We start from the raw sequence: 12,685 nt of genomic DNA on the forward strand, positions 1-12,685 counted from the left end.
ACAGCCTACAAGTAGGCTGCTTACCGAGTACTTTTTTACTCACCGCATTTTAGATTTCTTTTTCAGGTCTTCGCTAACTGTCGCTCGAGGTGGGGGAGCGTTCAAGAGCTGCATTGTCACTTGAGGGTCGTTTATGAGTGTCGACCTGGTTTGTGTACTTCGGGTCTTTTATATTTCGTTCGAAACAGTATCCCAAACTCTTTCTCCGTTTGTAACAAATTTTAACAACACTTATTTGTGTTGCCTTTCAATTTGTTCTAGTCGAGCTGTTGGAGTAAAAATATCAGATGTTTGTTCTAATCTAGTTGGTACATTTTCCTGTTTTTAGAACAAACTTAAAACTATCTGTTAGTAGAACAAACTTAAAACTATGTGTTCCTAAAGAAAATTAAAATTATCTGTTCATAGAACAAACTTAGAACAATAAACTTAAAATCTCATGTTCGTTGATAGGTATAAATTATTCTATTTTTTTTTAAATATTAATTTATATTAAGATCTTAATATTTTAGGTATAAATTTATATAATATAAATACAAACTTAAAATCTCTGTTTCTAAAACAACAAACTTAAAATCTCATGTTCCTACAACAAGCATAAAACCACACGTTCCTAAAACAAACTAAAAATGATCTATTCTTAGATCAAACTTAAAATAACTTGTTCATAGAACAAACTTAAAATTCTTTTTTGTAGTACAAACTTAAATTATTTGTTCATACAACAAACTTAAAATTGGGGTTCTTAGAACAAACTTAAAATACGTTCTTAGAACAAACTTACAATCTTTGTAGAACAAACATAAAATCTCATGTTCTTAAAACAAACAAATATAAAAGCACCTATCAAATTACTGTTATTAGAACAAATATAAAATCAGATGTTCTTACAATAAACTAAAAAGCACCTATTCTTGAATCAAACTTAAAATCACTTGCTCCTAGAACAAACTTTAAATCGTATTTTAATCCAACAATTACTCCCTACCTACTTACGAAAGGCTCGTGTGAAATGAACTTTGGTGAGATTTTTTTGTAAAAAAATATTAGTATAATTTATATATATATTATATTATAGTAGATAGGTATAAATTATACTAATTTTTTTTATATACTATATGCATAAATTTATATTAAGATCTTAATATTATACGTATAAATTTATATAAATACTAATTTATACCTAAAATTTTTATGATTCAAATATTAATTAAAAAATATATTATTATAATGGGTTACAAAGGAAAATATCTCACGGCAACACAAACTTAGCCATGGGAATATCCTTAGATTTCAAAATACTGTGAATTCTCATTATTTGAAAAATCGAGATCTATAACGAACATAGATGAATCGAGGGGAAAATTGAGGATAAAGGACATAATTTCCTCTTTTCCAGCGTTTTTCGGCACCACAGGCTTGTGTAAAATGCATTTATGTTTACAAGAATTTGAGAAATGTTAGAGCGTACCAGAACTTGTAAATGGACTTAAATCGGAGTAGAGTCTTCGAAGAAAGACGCCACAGAACCTCCATCCTTAGATCAAGATAAAAGAAACAAAAAAAAAAGTGAGTTAAGGTTTGGAATGGAGATGAGAGAGAGAAAAAGATATGAATGAGTGTTGGAGTGGTTTTAAGGAGAGAGAAAAGATAAAGCCAGGTTTCAAATGTAAGAAGAATGGGAAAAGATTGGGTTGGGTGAAGAGCAAGGAAGACAAGATATCATTTATATTATTATTTTTTTTCTTTGAAAATTAAAAAAAATACTTATTTTAATTCACCCCGCTCAAGTCAACTCCTATTAAATTTAACCAAGGAAAAAAAGAAAAAAACATACCTAAGATATAAACTCATAATTAAAATAGTTCTAAATTAGAAGAAACTTAAAATCCATTTTCTAGAACAAACTTAAAATTCTCTATTACTAGAACAAACTTAAAACAATTTGTTCCCAAACAAACTTAAAATCATGTCCCTAGAACAACAACTTAAAATCTCATGTTCATACAACAAACTTAAAATCCTTGATTCATAGAACAAACTTAAAATCTCTGTTCTTAGAACAACAAACTTAAAATCGCATGTTCATAGAACAAACTTAAAATTGAACAACAAATTTCAATTGCCCTCCTAGTCTTGCATGACCCTTCTTGTTGCTCCTAAGTAACTGGTTCACAGTCATCCCCTCCCAAATGTGTTTTTTTATTTTTGTTGTCTTTGTGTTCTATAATGTCATTATTCTCTACTTTTAAAAGAAAGTGTTGTTAGTGTGTTACTTTTCTCTATTTTATGTTGTGATTAGAGAGATAATGAATTAAATTAGCATGTTGGGGTTATTCTATTCGAAAAAAGAATTAAAAAATTATAACCTTGAAATAATCGTGACCAAATGATTAATGCAACTTAAATAGATCATAACAATAGAGTGTAAAGCAGATTTGAACATCAATGCAACTTTTGAAATTAACCAACTGACTTCACTAAGAAAAATGAGAATTTTGAAATTATTGAGGTGCATTTTGTATTGCACTCATAACAATTTTTTAAGAGATAAGGATATTATATTTGAATAGGATGAGCTAAATTTAAGCGTTTCATGAAATACATAATAATATTAAGTTGTGTGAAGATAAAATTGAAACTTTTGAAATCTAAATATTCTATAAAATAAAATACGTGAATTTAATTACCTAATTTTTTTTAAGAGCTGCCTCAAGTATTAGAAAGATTTTAATATGGTTCTAGTTCAAGTCCCTTAATATTATGGGTTAGAACAACTCAAGAATTAACTTAGAGTTGTGTAGAGTGAAAATTATTTTGTTATCAAATGGTCAAGATGACTTAGTGTGGTCTAAGGTGCTAGACTCAAGTTCTACTCTTCATGAGAGGGTGTTAGTTCATCCATTATTTTATTATGTTTAAGGAAGAGGGATCGGGCTGTTGCGGGCAAACAAAGAAAAAGGGATAGGGTTGTTGCCGACAAACAAAGGTAAAGGGATGGAGAAAAATTGGGACTGTTGTTGCTGGCAAACAAAGGAAAAAGGATGGGGAAGGGATGGGGTTGTTGTTGATAGCAAACAAAGAAAAAGGGATGAGGAAGGGATGAGGCTGTTGTTGCTTGCAAACAAAGGAGGAAGGGACGGCAAACAAAGGAAAATGGATGGGGCTGTTGCGCAAACAAAGGAAAAGGGATTGGGAAGGGATGAGGCTGTTGTTGCTGGCAAACAAAGGAGAAATGGATGATGGGGAAGGGATGAGACTATTCCTGCTCGCAAACAAAGGAAAAGAGATGGGGTTGTTGTTACTGGCAAACAAAGGAAAAGGGATGGAGAAGGGATGGGGCGATTGTTGTTGGGAAATAAAGGAAAAGGGGGCTGTTGTTGGCAAACAAAGGAAAATGGATGGGAAGGGATGGGACTATTGTTGGCAAGAAAAGGGATTGGGGCGGTTGCTAGCAAACAAATGGAATTCTAGAACCAAGAAAATGGATTGGGGTTGCTCTTGGCAAGAAAAGGGATTGGGCGGTTGCTGGCAAACAAATGGAATTTCTGAACCAAGAAAAGGGATGGGGCAAACAAGGGTGAAATTTCACAACAAAGAAAAAAGAAGAAAAAAGAAGAGATGGGGCTGTTGCTCGCAAACAAAGGAAAAGGGATGGGGCTATTGCTGGCAAACCACCAACAACGAACAAAGAAAATGGGGAAAAAGTAATTCCAAAACCAATAACGAACAAAGAAAATGGGGAAAAAGTAATTCCAAAACCAACAAAGAAAAGGGATGGTAATTCTAGAATAGAGAGAAAATGGAGGGTAATTCTAGAATAAAGAAAATGAATTGTAATTCTAGAACAAAAAAAAAATGGATGAGATGAGGATGGTAATTCGAGAACCAACAAAGAAAATGGATGGTAATTCTGGAACAAAAAAAAAAGTAATTCCAGAACTAACAAAGAAAAGGGATGGGATGGTAATTCTCGAACCAACAAAGAGAAGGGATGAAATGGTAATTCCAGAACCAATAAAGAAAAGGATGGGATGGTAATTCCAGAACCAACAAAGAAAATGAATGTTAAATGAAAAGTTCCAGAATAAAATGGTGGTAAAGGGATGATGGTAACCAAGAAAAGGAATGGCAATTCCAAACTAAAGAAAAGGGATGGTAATTTCAGAACAACAAAGAAAAGTGATAGTAATGGCAGAATCAATAAAGAAAAGGAATGAGATGATAATTTAGTAATTCTAAAGCCAACAAAGAAAATGGATGATAATGGTAATTCCAGAACCAAGGAATGACCGAACCAACAAAGAAAAGGAATGGTAATTCCAGAACCAACAAAGAAGAAAATAGATGGTAATGGTAATTCGAGAACGTTCCAAAACCAACAAAGAAAATGGATAGTAATTCTTGTTGGGTTTTATGTCCTAAAACTCATAGTTTGTAAACAAAAACATATTCTATTTTCAATAAAGTTATTATTGTTATTTATTTAGTAAAGATTGTTATTGAATAAAGTAAACTTTACGATCATTAATCTAAATCCAATAAACTAAGAACACTCTGGCTATAGTATGATTACTTGAACTATATGTAGAGACATAAGAGTGGATCAAGTTCAAGTATATAGTCAAAATGATCTATAGTATAAGGATAAGGCTGAGTACCTTATTCTGGGGACACTATGGATGCGGCCCACTTTTGTATATGATATAAACAATGTGATCACTAAATTGTACATGTGGAGACATGTGAGTGGGGGCGTCCTATGCAATGAGTATTGCATAAGATCGGACCATGAAGAAAACCACTCTCACTTTATAATGTCGTTTACTGTTGAGACTGATTTTCTTTTCATTCGATAACCTAGGTAACTCGGTTTTAATCCTGAGCTAACCATGAACTCCTGTTTATTCGGAATTATCCTTAGATTTGCATGGGTGAGAGTGGCTCTAGTTCGCCGACTCAACAGGCCTCCCATTTCAGGGGTAAGACTGGGTGAATGGCTGGGGACGTGGGGTGCAAGACGGAATTCACTCCTACCCACTTTTAGGGATAGAAGAAAGGTAGTTCCCTTAAGCACTGACTCCAGGTCTTGAACAAGGGGCCCCACCCTCTCATTGGCCTGAGAGGGATTCGGTTTACTGGTTGGACCACAAACCAATTGTTTATTAGAGGATCAGTGAGACATAAGGAACAAGAAGTAACTTCAGGGGTAAAACGGTAAATTGACCCAGCTCTAGTTACGAACAACCTGTGAAGGATCGACTTACTAATCATGGTTATATCAGATGGACAGAAATATATCTATAGTGAGGGGAGTGCAACTACTAGGCTATAGTGGAGTGTCCTAGTAGTTAACGAATGTTGGTTAACCAGGTTAATGAGTTTAATCGGTTAATCTTGAATCGTTGGAGCCCATGATCTATAGGTCCATTAGGTCCCTCTGCTAGCTCATATCGGACTAAACCATAGAACAGTGTGACGAGTGAGTTCGAAGTGTTCGAATTCAAATTAGGGAATATGCGCTACATATATACGATATATTTAACCGCATTTTTGTTTTATTTACGAATTAAACAAAAGGAGAGAATCAGAGATATTTAAATAAGATTTAAATATCTTAATCAATTATGTGTCGGAATTGATTGGGATTGGCATTTGAATTAATATTAAATATTAATTAAATAGTTTAATTAATTATTTAATGTTACTTTAATTTGAAATTCATTATTCAAATTAATTGTTGAATTAAAATGAAGAAAGTCAAAATGGAAAAATCCATGTTAGTGGAATTTTGAGGTGTCAAAATTTGGTTTAATCAAACTTCATGTTTGCCAAATAAACCCCACAAGTTTGAGTGGAATGTTGAGTGTCAAAATTTGGTTAACTCAAACATGCATGCTTGCCACATAATCCCAAATATTTGAGTGGAATTTTTAAGTGTCAAAATTCGGTGATCTCAAATTTGCATGAACATGCAAACATCACTCTTTAAATAGAGTGATCATTGTACATGGAAGGTTTGCTTCTTCTTGGTGGAAAACCTTGAGAAAAACCTCTCACAAACATCTCTTCACACATACAAAATCCCTTACAAGTTTAGTCACTCACCGGATTCCACAATCCCGTTCTAAGGTCGGAGGATAGTGGAGAAGACACTAGTGGTGGTTCGAAACCAGTTCGTGAGGAAAAAGGAGTTTGAACTACAAAAGGTTAGTATCTAAACTAATTAAGTTTTAATACTTATGAACATGCTAGTTATATACCTTAATTAATGTTCTTAAAGTGCCTAAGATCCAAATTGCTTCCGATGTATTATATTAACAGCATCAATTCTTGACCCAACAAAGAAAATGGATGGTAATGGTAATTCCAGAACCAACAAAGAAGAAAAGAGATGGTAATGGTAATTCTAGAAGAAACAAAGAAAATGGATGATAATTCCAGAAAATGAATAGGATGATAATTCCAAAACTAACACAGAAAAGGGTTAGTAATTCTAGAACCAACAAAGAAAATAGATGGTAATGATAATTCTAGAACCAATAAAGAGGGAGAACCAAAGAAAATAGATGGTAATTCGAGAACCATAAAACAAAATGGATGGGATAGTAATTCCAGAACCAACAAAGAAAAGGGATGGTAATGGGATTGTAATTCCAGAACTAGCAAAGAGGGAGAACCAATAAAGAAAAGGGATGGTAATGGGATTGTAATTCCAGAACTAATAAAGAGATGGTAATTTCAGAACCAACAACGAAAAGTGATGGTAAAGGGATGATAATTCCAGAACCAACAATGAAAAGGGACAACCAAAACAAAATGGATGGGATAGTAATTCCAGAACCAACAAAGTAAAGAGATGGTAAAGGGATGGTAATGGGATTGTAATTCTAGAACCTACAAAGAAAAATGATGTAATTCCAGAACTAACAAAGAAAAAGGATGGTAATTCTAGAACCTTTACCCTGCTGTTATGGGAGCTATTGTTGGCGACCAAAGAGAAGGGATGGTAATTCCATAACCATCTTTACCTGCTGTTGTGGGGTTCTTGCTGGCAACGAAAGAAAAGGGACGCTAATTCCATAACCATCTTTATGCTAATTCCAGTAGGGGCTGTTGCTGACAACAAAGAGAAGGGATGATAATTCCATTACCATCTCTACCCTGCTAATTTTAAAACCATCTTTACGTGCTGTTATAGGGGCTGCTGCTAGCCACCAAAGAAGAGGGATGGTAATTCCATAACATCTTTACCATGCTAATTTCAGTGGAGCTGTTATAGGAGCTGCTGCTAGCCACCAAAGAGGAGGGATGGTAATTCCATAACTATCTTTACCATGCTAATTTCAATGGAGCTGTTGTGCTGGGCTGCTTGCCACCAAAGATGGTAATTCCATAACCATCTTTACCCTGCTAATTTCAGTGGGGCTGCTGTTATGGGGGCTGCTGTTATGGGGGCTGCTGTTATGGGGGCTGCTGTTATGGGGGCTGCTGTTATGGGGGCTGCTGTTATGGGGGCTGCTGTTATGGGGGCTGCTGTTATGGGGGCTGCTGTTATGGGGGCTGCTGTTATGGGGGCTGCTGTTATGGGGGCTGCTGTTATGGGGGCTGCTGTTATGGGGGCTGCTGTTATGGGGGCTGCTGTTATGGGGGCTGCTGTTATGGGGGCTGCTGTTATGGGGGCTGCTGTTATGGGGGCTGCTGTTATGGGGGCTGCTGCTTGCCACCAAAGAAAGGGTATGGTAATTCCATAACCATCTTTACCCTGCTAATTCCAGTGGAGGCTGTTGCTGGCAACCAAAGAAAAGGGATGGTAATTCCATAACCATCTTTACCTTGCTAATTCTAGAATCATCTTTACCTTGCTAATTCTAGAATCATCTTTACCTTGCTAATTCTAGAATCATCTTTTACCTTGCTAATTCTAGAATCATCTTTACCTTGCTAATTCTAGAATCATCTTTACCTTGCTAATTCTAGAATCATCTTTACCTTGCTAATTCTAGAATCATCTTTACCTTGCTAATTCTAGAATCATCTTTACCTTGCTAATTCTAGAATCATCTTTACCTTGCTAATTCTAGAATCATCTTTACCTTGCTAATTCTAGAATCATCTTTACCTTGCTAATTCTAGAATCATCTTTACCTTGCTAATTCTAGAATCATCTTTACCTTGCTAATTCTAGAATCATCTTTACCTTGCTAATTCTAGAATCATCTTTACCTTGCTAATTCTAGAATCATCTTTACCTTGCTAATTCTAGAATCATCTTTACCTTGCTAATTCTAGAATCATCTTTACCTTGCTAATTCTAGAATCATCTTTACCTTGCTAATTCTAGAATCATCTTTACCTTGCTAATTCTAGAATCATCTTTACCTTGCTAATTCTAGAATCATCTTTACCTTGCTAATTCTAGAATCATCTTTACCTTGCTAATTCTAGAATCATCTTTACCTGCTATTATGAGGGCTGTTGTTGGCAACTAAAGAAAAATGATGGTAATTCCGTAATCATCTTTACCCTGCTAATTCAAGAACCATCTTTACCTGCTAATTCAAGAACCATCTTTACCTGCTAATTCAAGAACCATCTTTACCTGCTAATTCAAGAACCATCTTTACCTGCTAATTCAAGAACCATCTTTACCTGCTAATTCAAGAACCATCTTTACCTGCTAATTCAAGAACCATCTTTACCTGCTAATTCAAGAACTATCTTTACCTGCTGTTATGGGGCTATTGCTGGCAACCAAAGAAAAGGGATGAACCATCTTTACCTGCTAATTCAAGAACTATCTTTACCTGCTGTTATGGGGCTGTTGCTGGCAACCAAAGAAAAGGGATGGTAATTACAAAACCATCTTTACCCTTTTGTTATTTAGAACCATCTTTACCCTATTGTTATGGGTTATGGGGGCTGTTGCTGGCAACCAAAGAAAAGGGAGGGTAATACCAGAACCATCTTTACCTTGCTGTTATGGGGGCGGTTGCTGGCAACCAAAGAGAAGGGATGGTAATTCCAGAACCTGTTTACGCTTCTGTTATGGGGCTGTTGCTGGCAACCAAAGAAAGAAAGGGGTTGTAGCTTGCAACCAAAGAGAATGGATGGTAAGAGAAGGAATGGTAATTCTAGAACCATCCTTACACTGCTATTATGGTGGTTGTTGCTAGCAACCAAAGAAAGATAGGCAACTAAAGAAAATGGAGGGTAATTCCAGAACCATCCTTACCTTGCTCTTATAAGGGCTGTTGATGGAAACCAAAGAAAGGAAAAGGGGCTGTTACAACCAAAGAAAATGGAGGGTAGAACCGAATATTCTCTAGATTGCCATCTTTCCTATCTTTAGCAGGTCTGCTTTTATTGGTAACCCTCATGTTATCCAATAATAGGTCTGCTGTTATTTGGAACCCTGTTATTATTTGGAACCATGTTGTTATTTGGAATCATGTTGTTATCCAATAATAGGTAAGGGTGAAAAAAAAAAATTTCTTGTTTCATGTTGTTTTCATTTTCAAATTGTAGCTTGTACAAGTGAACCAATAGATCAAATAAGAGGATCTTAATTGTGAAATTGAATATATTTCAGATGGCAAGCATTTCCATCTTTAGTAGGTTTGTTTCATGTTATTTTAATCTTTAAATTTAGCTGGTACAAATGAAAAATTTTGATAAAATATTTCAGAATAAATAGAGGTGCATAGTAACACCATAATCAACCAGAGCTCCCACAACATTTTTCACCATGTCAATCTCAAACAAACTAGTCTTCCTCTTGTTTGCATGTGTCATTTTGATTCCAAAAGCTAAATCACTGTTTTGACCACTTTTGATTTGCCAATTAGTGGCATTATAATTTTTGTGCTTTACAATCAGTATAATGTGCACGAGGAGGGATAAATTCCTTCACAATCCATGGCTTGTGGCCTCAAAAGAGAAGAAATTCGGTAACTAACTGTCGGGGCACCTCATTTATTTATAAATAGGTAAAACTCAAATATTCATTTATTTTAGTTCAGTTTATTAGATGTGCAAATTATAACAAGTTCATTAAGTTTGGATTATAATAGTTAAGGGTGAAAAAAATAATAATTTTTTTTGTTTCATGTTATTTTCATCTTCAAATTGTAGCTTGTACAAATGAACGAGTAGACCGAAGGAGAGAGATGTTAATTCCAGAACTGAATATTTTTCAGATTACAAGCATTTTGATCTTTAGCAGGTCTATTTCATGTTATTTTCATCTTCAAATTGTAGCTTGTAAAGTGAAACACTTAGAACAAATATTTCACAATAAATAGAGGTGCATAGTAACACCATAATCGACAACAGCTCCCACAACACTTTTCACCATGTCAATCCCAAACACACGAGTCTTCCTCTTGTTTGCCTGTGTCATTTTGCTTCCAATAGCTAAATCATAGTTTTTTTTACCACTTTTAGTTTGTAGTGGCCTTATAATTTTTGTGTTTTATCATCAGGACTGTGTAGGAGGGGGGATAAATTCCTTCACAATCCATGGCTTGTGGCCTCAGAAGGGAAGAAACTTGGGAACTAACTGCCGGGACACCTCCTTCGTTTATAAACAGGTAAAACCCAAACATTCATTTATTTTAGTTCAGTTTACTAGATGTGCAAATTATTATTAGTTCATTATGTTTGAATTACAGTAGTTAAGGGCGTAAAAAATAATAATTTTCTTGTTTCATGCTTTTTTCATCTTCAAATTATAACTTGTGCAAGTGAACCAGTAGACCAAAGAAGAGGGATGTTAATTCTAGAACTGAATATTCTTCAGATTGTAAACATTTCCATATGTAGTAGGTCTGTTTCATGTTATTTTTATCTTCAAATTGTAGCTTCTACAAGTGAAACACTCGGATCAAATATTTCACAATAAATAAAGGTGCATAGTAACGCCATAATCAACAACAACACCCACAACACTTTTCACCATACCAATCCAAACACAAGTCTGCCCTTGTGTCTTTTTGCTTCCAATAGCTAAATCACAGCTTTTTGACCACCTTTAGTTATCCAGCAGTGACCTTATAATTTTTGTGCTTTACAATCACGAAAATGTGTAGGAGGAGGGATAAATTCCTTTACAAACCATTGTTTGTGGCCTCAAAAGGGAAGGAACTCGGTAACTAACTGCCGGGCACCTCCTTTGTAAACTCAAACATTCATTTATTTTAGTTCAGTTTATTAGAGGTGAAAATTATAACTAGTTCATTATGTTTGGATTATAATAGTTAAGGGGAAAAAAATAATAATTTTCTTGTTTCATGTTGTCTTCATCTTCAAATTGTAGCTTGTACAAGTGAACCCTAGACCAAAGAAGAGGGATGTTAATTCAGGAACGGAATATTCTTCGGATTCCAATAATTTCTATCTTTAGCAAGTCTGTTTCATGTTATTTTCTTCCTCAAATTGTAGCTTGTATAAGTGAAACTCTTAGATCAAATATTTCACAATAAATAGAGGTGCATAATAATGTCATAATCAACAAGAGCTCCGACAACACTTTTCACCATGCCAATCCCAAACACACGAGTCTTCCCCTGTGCAGTTTTTTGACCACTCTGAGTATGTCCAGCAGTGGCCTTATAATATTTGTGTTTTACAATCACGACAATGTGTAAGAGGAGGGATAAATTCCTTCATAAACTATGGCTTGTGGCCTCATAAGGGAAGAAACTCGGTAACTAAATGTTGAGGCACCTCCTTCGTTTATAAACAGGTAAAACTCAAACATTCATTTATTTTAGTTCAGATTACTAGATGTGCGAATTATAATTCATTATGTTTGGATTATAATAGTTAAGGGTGATAAAAAATAATAATTTTCTTGTTTCACATTGTTTTCATCTTCAAATTGTAACTTATACAAGTGGACTAGTAGACCAAAGAGGAGGGAGAACTGAATATTCTTCCTATTGCAAGCATTTCCATATTTGGCAGGTTTGTTTCATGTTATTTTCATCCGTGTTTGCAGGTTTGTTTCAAGTTATTTTCATCTTCAAATTCTAGCTCGTACAAGTGAAATACTTATATCAAATATTTCACAATAAATAGAGGTGCATACTAATGCATAATGAACAACACTCCCATAACACTTTTCACCATTCCAATCCCAAACACACGAGTCTTCCCCAGTGTCATTTTACTTCCAAGAGCTAAATCACAATTTTTTAATAATTTTCTTTTTTCATGTTGTTTTTATCTTCAAATTGTAGCTTGTACAAGTGAACCCGTAGACCAAAGAAGGGGATGTTAATTTGTAATTGAATATTCTTCAGATTGCAAGCATTTCTATCTTTACCATGTCTGTTTCATGTTATTTTCATCTTTAAATTGTAGCTTGTACAAGTGAAACACAAAGATCAAATATTTCATAATAAATAGCGGTGCATAGTAATGTCATAATTGACAACAGCTCTCACAACACTTTTCACCATGTCAATCCTAAACACACGAATCTTCCTCTTGTTTGCCGGGGTCATTTTGCTTCCAATAGTTAAATCACAGTTTTTTAACCTCTTTTAGTTTGTCCAGCAGTGGTCTTATAATTATTGTGTTTTACGATCAGGACAATGTTTAGGAGGAGGGATAAATTCCTTCACAATCCATTGCTTGTGGCCTCAAAAGGGAAGAAACTCGGTAACTAACTGCCAGGACA

The sequence above is a fragment of the Cucurbita pepo genome, unplaced genomic scaffold, assembly GCF_002806865.2.
Source record: "Cucurbita pepo subsp. pepo cultivar mu-cu-16 unplaced genomic scaffold, ASM280686v2 Cp4.1_scaffold000179, whole genome shotgun sequence".
Lineage (NCBI taxonomy): Eukaryota > Viridiplantae > Streptophyta > Magnoliopsida > Cucurbitales > Cucurbitaceae > Cucurbita > Cucurbita pepo.